The sequence below is a fragment of the Eublepharis macularius genome, chromosome 1, assembly GCF_028583425.1.
Source record: "Eublepharis macularius isolate TG4126 chromosome 1, MPM_Emac_v1.0, whole genome shotgun sequence".
Lineage (NCBI taxonomy): Eukaryota > Metazoa > Chordata > Lepidosauria > Squamata > Eublepharidae > Eublepharis > Eublepharis macularius.
The window spans coordinates 104,293,898-104,305,366 of record NC_072790.1 but is presented as its reverse complement, the minus strand read 5'-3'; the positions used below and the strand labels follow the sequence as shown (position 1 = coordinate 104,305,366).

General features: G+C 41.6%; 1 long non-coding RNA gene across 1 annotated transcript; it reads left to right on the top strand.

Moving 5' to 3' along the window:
* Positions 1 to 63: 63 nt before the first annotated feature.
* Positions 64 to 1,954, top strand: LOC129343996 (uncharacterized). Its single transcript, XR_008598357.1, has 2 exons — positions 64 to 204; positions 1,165 to 1,954. It is a non-coding gene; the product is annotated as an uncharacterized LOC129343996 (long non-coding RNA).
* Positions 1,955 to 11,469: the final 9,515 nt, after the last annotated feature.

Here is an 11,469-nt window from a genome sequence, read left to right as displayed (position 1 = left end):
CGCCCAATGGGGGTTCTTCGGAGCAGCCCCGAGGGCAGCGGCGGAACTGGGACGGGCCCGAGGGCTGCTGTGCCTGGTTGTGTTCGAGATCGCCCGCAGGGGAAGCAGACCGGGGAGCTCTGGCCAAAATGACCAGGATCCCGATTTCAAGCACCAAAAGAGTGTTTAAAACACACACGCTTCAAAGATGACTGGAGTGGACAGGTAGGTTCATATGGAAGGAGGCATTCCTCAAGATGGGCGGGCCCCAAGCCTTCAGGGTCGAGATCAGCATCCTGAATGGAGCTCATAGGCAATCTGGGAGTCATTGTAGATGGAACAAGACTCGACCCACTCTGGCCACAGAACTCTGTACCAAGTGGAGCTTCCAGACAGTTTTCAAGAGCAGCCCATGCAGACCACTGCAGTAATCGAATGTAGATGTTACCAGGGCAGTCACCACCATGGCAAATTGCTTTGGGTCCCAAATCAGGTATATACATAAATTTTAAAAATCAAATAAGTATAACATCCCCTGATCTCCTCCTGCTTTCTTCAAAAGATGTATTTTACCTATTGTTTGATGGTTACTACTGAGGTTTCCCAAGGTAGAAACACTGATTTCCCCAGAATTGGAAATTGTAGGAATTGTTGATAATCAGCCTGTCAATAAAATAACACATTGGCTTGGCTTTCTTTCATTCTGCTTTGTTGTATGGCTCCCTTTCTACCTGTAATTGGGTAACACCCATATTTTCTCTTCATACTTCAAAATATATTTGCACCAAAGTCAATTAGAACTCAGCATGTGCAAGATCTGCTTTTTGATATTTTCAGTTGAAGCAGTTTCACAGCAGTTGCTAGTTCTGCCTCTCAACAAGACCAAAAATATTAACAAAAAGCCACATAAAAACTATACACTTTATCAACACAGATTAGCCACTATGTTTGCTTCCCCATGGGGGTCCCCATCTTGGCCATTGGAAATGTAAAATGTGCAAGAAGAAAGAATGGGGAATTGCCCAGTGTTGAGCTGCAACTGTCTTCATTCATTCATTCATTCATTCATTCATTCATTCATTCATTCATTCATTCATTCATTCATTCATTCATTCATCACCTTTCTCCCCAACAGGATCCAAAAACAGCTTGCATCATTCTTTCTCCTCTCTTTTATCTTCACAGCACTCCTGTGAGGTAGGTTAGGCTGATGGTGAGTGTCTGGTCCAAGCAACCTTCCATGGCAGACGGGATTTGAACCTGAGTCTTCCAGATCCTAGTCCAACACTCTTAACTACTGCATGACTCTGGCGCTCATGGGGCTGGGAAGAGGTTGGATTTGTGCATTCGACAAGATGACATCTAATTTGGCATTTAGAGCTGGTAAACTGACCAGACATACAAGTGTTTCTGAGGAATGAATAGGTGCACAAGGCTTGATGTTCCCCCACATTAAACAGCACCCCTGAATAGGGGAGTGTAACATGTTTCAGTCAATAATGCAGGCTCAAGCCGTAGGTGCTGCTAGCAACCTTCGTTGGATTCCCTAGTCATGTAATCCCCATAGGGGTGTGTCTATACACTGGGACTGTGGTGCTGGGAAGAGGGGATATAATTCTTCCCCATTTTCTCAGTGAGATATGTTCTCTGTGTCTGCTTTAGGCTCTGGGCAATAATAATATGGGTATTGGATGTGGCCCCAGAGAATGAAGCAACTCTTGCATATGGAGCCAATGCTTGTACAAGAATCAGAACCCCGCCCCCACCCCTGATCCTAAGAATGAATACTATGACTGACTCTCTACTCTTGTTGGGTGATTGTTGGCCAGTCATACACTTTAAACCTAACTTACCTCACAGGGTTGTTGTGAGGATACAATGGAGAAGGGGAGAATGCTGTAATTCACTTCGGGAAAATGTTGCAATTTGCTTTGATGAAAATAGAAATGCAGTTTTAAATATAGTTCTGCTTATATCTCTCTATGTTGTTTTTATAAAATGATGCCATATTTACAAAAGTGCATGTGGGATCTGCCCAAGGAAATCTATCCCCCACCTACAGAGAGAACACTGTGAGAAGGCGGTGACTCTTAAACTTGCTCTCTAAACATGATCTAGTGTCTGCCATTCATGCTTTTGGAACCTCAAAGCTAGAGTACTGAAATACAGGAACATGCCTTTGATGACTGTCTGGACATTTCAGTTAATATAAAATATGGTGATCTTGAAAGGGGTGGGTTTATTCCAAGAGCACATTACACCAGAATCTGCATTTCTTTCTTGACACAATTCAACGTCTTTTTGAAGTAGAGAAAAAAATCCTGTTGATAGAAGCCTTTGGAACTTTGCACAAAACGGAGAAGACTTACTGGATGACACAGAGATTGCATTTCCCACAGACACACTTTGCCAGAAAGCAATAGTACCCCAACCATGTTCCCCTCTCCTACAGCCACATCAGCTATGTTGACGGAATGCAATGTAAACCGAGTATGCCATTTCTAAACCACCCAGGATTTCCTCCATACTAGGGGAAACCTCAGATAGCTGCTGGTGACATCAACACAAAGCAGCCACAGGGGGGTCAGAGATTTCATTCCCATTTGTGACCATCTGGGAATAAGACAGTATGCAGGCAGGCATGAAAATATTCAGTCTCACACATCATCTATAATAGAAATTTGCCCTCTGAAATGCTGGGTAATTGAAACTGAATTGCAAGAAGCTTGGGTCAAGAGAAAACACATTCACAGCCCAGGCCAGTGTATCTCTTGTGTTAGAGAGTAGCATATCCCTTCAGTGGAGCTTACATCAGACTGCTGACTTACAATGATTTAAATCATGAATGTTATCTGCTTCTCTTCAAATGCTTCTGACATTGAAGAAAGCCATACTTAAGGTGAAGTTGCAAAGCATATTTTTTCAGAACAGTTAATTTATGTAAGCTTTTTAATAATTTTCAATATTTTTGATATCCACAAAACTTAGTTCTGATATCAATATATGTAAAATACTACCCTCTAAAACATTAGTTGTGATTTGTCATTTTTCTCAGATGAGGAATTTATTTTTATCTTTATATAATATTTTATAAGCCATAATCATATTTAGTGTTTACGGCTTGCTTCTTATACTTTTCTTCCACTCACACAGCATGCTCCTCTGTTGTGGAGGTTCTCAAGTTCTTGGTGTTCGTGCTCACAGAAAATGCTGTACATATTCAAATAACTAGAAATGACAGGAGTTAGCTATTCTGAAACTGGGAAAAAAGGGAGCCAAAAGTATAAAAAATAATGTTGAGCTCTCTAGCATGAGAAAAGGGAAGAATAGATAAAGAAAGAGAGGGAATAGAAGGTGGAGGAGAATCCAAAGGAAAGATGAGAAATTATGTCTTTGAATGATATGGCTAATGGAAGTAGATAGGCATGAGTGAACTCCAAAAGGCAAGATGAGAGAATACCAAGAGAAGAAAAAAGGTAGAGAAGAGCTGAATATCATCAGCACCCTAAAAGGATGAGTGAGAGAACCTGTGTGAGAAAGTCTGAGAAACAATAGGCGTCTAATAATAGTGATAATTTTCACTGATGATAATCAGTGATCATCAAAGATGTCTCACCTGAGCAAGACTAAGCAGAATTATGACCCCCTTCTTATGAAACATTAGAGAGGATCCCCAGACCATACGGAGAAGTCCATGACGTTTCTCTCCATGGCAGCATGGCCCCACTTTTGTACAGTGGTGATGCTGGGGTGGGGAGAGAGCCACCATTTAGTGTGACCAGTAGAATCTGGTAGTAAAACTTTACTCCTTCATATTGTACATGGGAGGGTTTATGTTTTGAATTATTCCAGACAAAAACAAAATAAACCTCTGCCTTCATACAGAAGGTAGAAGGACGAACAAAGGCTAAATTACACTCTATACTGAAGATCTTTACCAAATCTTCCATTGTGGGTTTTTTTGTCCTTAAAAGGCAGTTGTGAAGACCCTTGATTCAGACTGGGGCCATCATAGTCTTGGGTCATCTTGAAGGTGATCAAAATGAACAAGCCCAGCACTGGACCACCAAAGTGATTCATGGTGATGCACAAAGTTCATTGTTAGCTGGGAATCCCCATCCTGGGAGAAGGAGAGTATGTTGAGTTTCTATAATGTTGGAAGAATGGCAAGCAATGAAGAAGAGATAGTGGCTGGCAGTGGCGGCACATAGAATGCCAAGGGGAAATGAAGAAGGGCGTGCTGTTGCTGGAGGTGCTGGAAATACAGGTGTCAGATTTGTTCAGCCATGATGCACTGTGAGTTTCCTGAAGCTGCAAGGATCCCATCATTTTCACTGACTTCAAACAAATGATTGCCAGAGGCCTGAGCCAAAGGGCAGGAACTTTTGAACTGTTGCTCTTAATCTGTGGACCATTGCATGTGGCCCTGTTTGAGCTGCATTAGCAGGAATGGCAGCATCTTCTGTAACAGGTCATTGCCTCCCAGGACCCATGGCCATCAGACCATCTAAGAGGTCGGACAAAGAAGTACAGCTCTGGGCAGCTGGATCAAACCATCACCAGGTACTACCATGTAGTTTTATTTTGTTAGTTTTCATATAGTTTTATTTCTGTATAGTTATCCATCTTTAGATTGGGAGAAAGGCAGGGTATATTTTTAACCACCTCAATAGTTCTTTTTTGAACTTGTCCCCCTTCCCTGCTTCCATTAGCCCCAGAAAGGGAAAAAAGACAAGCAAAGATGGGGTGCTTGTCTACTTCCCCTAGTGGGTTAATTGCAGCCCATGCCACCCAGTTTTGATCAGGAAAATCAAGTGTGTGTTTAGAGGAGAGGGAAGGGTTAATTCTCCCTGCATGCCCAATACAAATCAAGGCCCTTCCAGTTGTTTTTTTGGTAGTAAAAAATACATTGGGTAATCTGATCCAATTGCATTGCTCCAACATAACAGTGAGTGTGAACGGTACTCCCGCAGACATACCAGCTTCCTATGTGTTTCTGTTGTCCCACCTTTCTTCCTTTGGTCACTTTTTACACTCTGTTTCAGTTTCTGCTTTTTGACATCCTCCCTTCTACGAAGAACTAAAAACAGCACATAAGGCATTAACTCTCCCAGCAGTTTACAAGAATGAAGACAGACAGGCGGTCTGGTACGTTGGGATAAGCATGGTAGAAAAGAACACACACAGCGACTGAGTGTTCAGGCTCTGACTATCACGATAAGCAGGGCTGGCCCAAGGATTTTTGGTGCCCCTCCCGGCAAATGCCTTTGACACCACCCAGCAATGCAGGGAAGCCACTTTCCTCACACTCTCCTGCTCCAGAGGAATCTGCTGTGCTACCCTCCTTTTCTTCCCTGCTCTGCAGGAAAGCTGCCCCAACTCATGCTGCCCGCACTGGGCCAGGGCTGTAGCTTGCTGCAGTGCTACGCCTCCCAACAGAGATGGATAGGAGGACAAAACAGCACTGGAAAATGGTCCCACCTCCAGTCGGCTCATGGTCCCGCCACCCGACAAAGATGGAAGAGGGAGGGAGGGCAGGATCACCATGGGGCAGGCTTCCCAGGGTTGCCCCTTGCTACTGCAGACCCCAATGGTGCAGGCAGGTTGGGTAACAAGAGGGCTGGCTTTGGTAATCACCTAGATGTGTCTAATGGACAGGCTGGCTCTGACACTAACGCCTGGTTTGCAGCTACCATTTGAAGTGCTTTTCTCCTGCTTGGTCTCCATGCACCCCCCTCCCCCAGGAAGGCGCGTTTAAACTGATAACTGGGTGGCTGTATGAATCAGGCTTATGAGTACTCACTATCATTAACTTTGCACTGCCAGGGAAGAGATTGTTGAGGGCTTTATTGGTTCTTGGGCAGTTCTAGGTAACTAGTTTTTGCAATTTTGTTCTTCTTAGAAAACAATGCAGAATCACATCTGATCTTTGCACTAAACGTTACTGCTTTTTTGCTAGGAACAATGCATTGAATAGTTAACTGATTTCTCCTAATCTCACACAGAAAATATTTATTGCATGCACATGTGTGTGACAATACATCTGTTCAGTGCTTCAATATCAAACTGTCTGGAAGTATGTTAGGATTCTTATTTAAGGGTGTGTTTAGACTGAGAGAGAGAAATATGGCATCTGCTTCTTGTCAATCACTTTCCCCATCTAGTCTCACAGAAGGTCTGTTTACATGACATGGAAGGATCACCTGTCCCTTCTCTGCAGATTGTGGCAGATTATATATGGTTTGGAAGGAAAAGCAAGGAGTGTGAATATATTAAGTGTGATACATATAGAACATCCAGTTTGTGCATAGGAAATTTGTTGCGTCTTCTTCAGCCCCTGGAAGGTTTTGGGCTCACTCTACAGGTTCCTAAATAAGAAAAGGATTCCTGTAATCTGTGGGGTGCTATCACTAGCAACCAGAGGGAGGAATCTCAGTCTTCAGCATGTCATAATTGTGACAAGTATACAATTGTCTATATTTGAAAAAAACCCAAATCCATTTTCTTTTGGAGTTTCATATCAGTATTGTAAATTCAACACTTAAAGCAAGATACAATAATTTATAAGAAAAATGGGAAAGATATAATGCTAGTCGTTATGAAACCAGGATCCCCCCCCCCTATATGGGCAGCTCAAAATCAAATATGTGCATGCTTTGTGACTTTCCTCCCTTCTGCCTATCCAGTTCATGAGAGCAAAATGATAAAGAATGTTCAAACCATAATTATAGTTATACTAGTAGAGAATAATCTTTGGATCTGAACTGAATTGTCCTGAACTGGAAAGTAAATTGCAATTAGAATTATATGTGACTGTCCCGTATATGATAGTGAAGAAATCATCCTAGTTGATGAAATGAAAGAGAAAGTGTTGGGGAGGAGGATTAGAATTTGTAGACATGAAGATATCACAAATATATATATACATGCTATCTGCTGTACTAACATCGTTAACAAAAATGATGACAAATGAGGGGACACATTGCTTATTATAACACTAAACTAAAAAGATCAGTTGTATAATCAACGAAGGAATCACAGATGTACAACACAATACAATCTGCCTCAGCTTTGCTGTATTTACTAGTTTATCATCTGCTATTGTTTGATTTTATTCTAATTAATAAAAAAGAGTTATACTTGGGCTATGTTAAGATTAATTACTACTAATTAAGATAATAATTTGCTAGAATTATAACTGGACTCCTCTATATTTTTACTATTTTTTACTGGTGATAACATCCTCATCATTAATAAGAGCTAATTTTGTGAGGTCTGTTTGTAAAAAAACAAACAAAAAGAATCTCAAATCAGTTTAACCACAAAGATGTTTCCATGCGCCTTCATGCTTTTATGTTGGATTAGCTTCCCTATAAAACTGGATGACAGAATCTGCCAAATTTCTAGATAAATCAAAATGATATTTCTGTCTAGCATCTGAAACTTAGAACTAAAACTGACATTTTAGTTTATGCGTAATGAACTTGCATGTGTATACTCACCTTGAATTTTCTCTTAGTGGTTTTTTTTTTTGCTGGTGAGAGTGTATAAAGTACCAAAATAACACAATGCCATAGTGAAGCACAATCAAGCAGATGAGCCCGTGGCACTTACTAACTTTGAAGCAGGCTAGCATGACTTGTGACCCAGTATGCCAAATGCAGTTCATCAGTCATTAATTGCCATCCATTAGGGATGCAATAAGATTTCTGGTTTTGCTACTTCATGAAAAGAAGTGGCAGTCAGTGTCTGGCAGGCAACATATCATTAGCTATTGAGCTGCCTTCAGCTCAGTGGATCCCAAAATGTACAAACTTGTTTTAGCAAGAGAAAGAAACTATCACAGGAGCCTCATAATTTTTTTCTGTTCCAACACACTTCTTGTTAAGGTCTGCCTCCTGCATGCATATAGACACATACATGTCTTTCAGTATTTCCATAGCCTTTCCAGGATGCTCTTGCCAAGCCGTATTTCAGCCTCTCGCCTTCCAGCTCCATGCAAGCACCACACAGTCCACACATTCCTGCCATGCAGTAGCCAGCTTTCAGATTTCTTTCAACAAGAAGCACAGATTACTGTCACAGGAAATAAGTCTGAAGTAATGGCTGAAATGCCGATCCCTCTATGTCCTGTAAGCAGATCCAAAGGTGTTCTGATACTGCGCAATAGGTTGTAGTCAATTTGGTATGAAAAGGATTGTCTTTCTCTTACTAAAATTCCTGGTGTTGCTTTTGCAATCTACAATCTACAACATGTTTTTGCAATCCAATATTCATAGGAATAAGCAAGTGCATATCTTCTTGTTTATACCTCACATTCTTGGGGTGTGTTGCTTTCTTCTCCTGTACTCCAGGCTGCTACATCCTGTTCCTTGGTCCTTAACATAGGCTGAAGTCCTAAGGGTACTTTCTGAGGAGTAAGCCCTGAGGAATAACAAGGGATTTACTTCTGTTTAGACCTATTTTGATTGTTCCCACAATAAATGCAGTTCGATCAAAGCTGAGCACTTTCAAAGTCCCATTCACTTCAACAGTAGAGACTTAAGAATGTGCATAACTTTGGCTGGATCATGCTCAGTAACAGTGATGGAGTTAACTTCTATGTAACGTAGTTAGTTATGGCAGGTTTGCACACTGCACAGAGTGGGGAAATAAAGAAGAAGTGGGAACCAATGTTTCCATGGGGGCATCTACAGTTACCCTCAGTAACATGTAGACTAGGGATGTGCACTCCCCCCCTAAAAATCTGAGAAATCTAGACCCAGGTTTCAGGGATCCTCAAAAGATCTGGGATTCATGAAATTTGGGAGAAGCCCAAGAAGGAGCCATCCAGAGGCTGAAACCACATTTCCTGGATTTATCCAGATTTACCTGGATTTTTCAAGGCGTCTGCATCAGGATTCCTGGATCAGATCTGGGATTCTCTGATTTGATTTGAGAAAGCTGGATTTAACTGGATCAGCAAAAATCTGGCTTTCTTCCCAAATCTGGATTGCACACTCCTAATGTAGACTGAGAGACAGTATCATCTCAGTAATGTTTATGTGTACTTTACTGAAGAAGCCATGAAGCCACCAAATCTTACAAAATTTGATGTTTAAGACGAAAGCAGGTCTTGCTTCACATATTGAAGAATAGTCAGTATCCTGATCCATGCCTGGATAGGATTCCAATGGGCACAATGCATATTTACTTAGAAAGATTTTCTCAGTGACTTCAATGGACTGGTAGTTCGTGCATGTGTGCCTGGGCTTGATCATTCAATTTAAGTGAATGGAGAAAGGTTCCATGTGTGCATCAGGGCTCTGGAGCAGGTACAGGTTTAAAGGACAACATTGCAAATAAAATATAAACAGGTAAGATAAACAGAGAAGCAACAATGGGAAAACTATATCTGGTTTAGATCTTAAACTCCATCAGAAAATCCTCTTAAGAAAGTGTGAGACTTACATAGCATATGTAAAACAATGTAGAATGAGAGAGACATAAAAGATTTTGTGAAACTTCAGGCCACGAGACAGTTCAGACTGTGAAAAAAATATCCTCCTCATGCTCTTGGGGATGTCAAGGAATGTTAAGGCCACGCTCCTTGCATTTTTAGAGGTTATCAGTGAAATAGCATAACAAGGTGAATGACATTCAAATGTTTTTCTAACCATTCCAGAAATCTTGGTCCAACTTGCCATAGGGCTGGGTGAGTCATGAACTTTCGACCATAGCTCAGATTGCTGGGAGACACATCCTCCTTGTTAGTTTCGGATGACAGTTCAGTACACTAGAGAGATCCACTTGTGTATAAAGAGGAGGAGAGACGAAGGAAGATTTAGCGCTGCATTTTCACAGGGGCAAGAAATTCCATCCATCTCAAATGTGTTTTGGCACGCAGCCCAGATCCTTGTCAAGCACATGACCATCACTTTGCCTCCTATTTCTGGCCCAGATCTAGATCTTGGTGGTTTAGCAAATCATGTTAGAAGTTAAAATTAGGCAACCCAAACTGCAACAACACATACTTACCTCCAGCAAAGGGAAGGCCAATTAGGAAAATGAAAAAGGCGTAAGAGATACTAAGACTCAACGTGGAGCCCCTTGTGCAATTTTCTTATTAACTCCTTTGATTCAGTGGCTCTTTTTTATTATGGTATTTAGTCTTACTATGGTGATTTACTGAAGTTCAAGGATATTGATGGTGAGGAAATAATTTTCCGACTGAAGTCCCCTGATTTGTTTCTATATTGTACTATTTCTGTTTCACAGCACTGTGACCAACTACTTTGACTTGGGTTTCTGAGAAATTCTCTTGAGAGTTGGCAATACAGGTAGGTGGGCAAGGAAGGAGCCACCAATGCCATTTCTGTCCCCCCCCCATGGGAGCCAGTGAGTGGGTGGGAAAGATGGATGAGTGGAACAGTGGTGTTGCCAGAGAGTGGGCTGCCCAGTGAGCAAATGGAGGAAGGAAGATGGGCTTCCCCCTGTGAGTCCTTACTGGTCAATATATTTAATTCTCAATGTGGCCACATCTAAGATTGGGGCCATGGACAGACAAGACCATGACAGAATTGACATAAAAATGTCAGGAATCAGGACTGCCAAATGCTACATCCAGCAAGAGGCAGGTAAAGACTTGAAACAGCAGTAGGAAGGGAGGATGCTTGACAGATCCCTTCCTCCTTCTGTGGGTAGCCGGAGAGAGAGAATAGCAGTTTGGGTTAGAAATTATGAGCTGATGGCTGGTGCTAACAAAACAAGGGGTTGATAGCTGGAGTTAACTTAAGAGTTAAAGGAGTTGGAGCCTGGCATCTGAACAGAGAGGGTCAGCCAGAGAGTCCTCTGTGTGAGTAAGAAAGGGAAAAGTGTACCCTTACAGTAAAAACATCAAGATTATGAAGCATTTTTAGTCCTTGTACTAGCATGGGACAGGCAGCACTAAATTTTACTGAGACATAAGAGATCTGACAACTTGTCGTGGGCCAAAAGAAAAGGGTTATAGCTTTGGTATAACTATAACTCCTGCCCAGTATCTGAAGAGGGTTTTAACTCAGTGGAGTACCCTGAGGTTGACAGTAAAAGAGCAGACGTGCTGTGTGTGTGGATAAATTAGAGCACCTAACCTGTGAAGGGGGTGTCAAAAAAAGAAAGAACTTTACTTTAAAGAGGTCAGATTTGATAAAAACCAACCTCTCTGATCTAAGTTAGCTACCTAAGAAACTTAACCATACCAAATGTTTTGTGCCTCACGCCAGTGAAGTAATCTGTGCAAAAACTTCCTACTTACTTAAGCTTTTAAGTACCTGCCCGCATTCCTACCTATCCAACTTACCTGTAAATAAATCTTCTGTTTTCTTTTAAAACTCCACAAGCCTCCTGTGCCAGTTTCATTTCTAACACGTAGAGATCTTCCCTCTACATAAACTTGGCTGGATAACATCACAACGTAAACTTTCCTTAAGGGTGAGACAAGAAAGAAAGTTCAAGCCCTACCAACAAAAC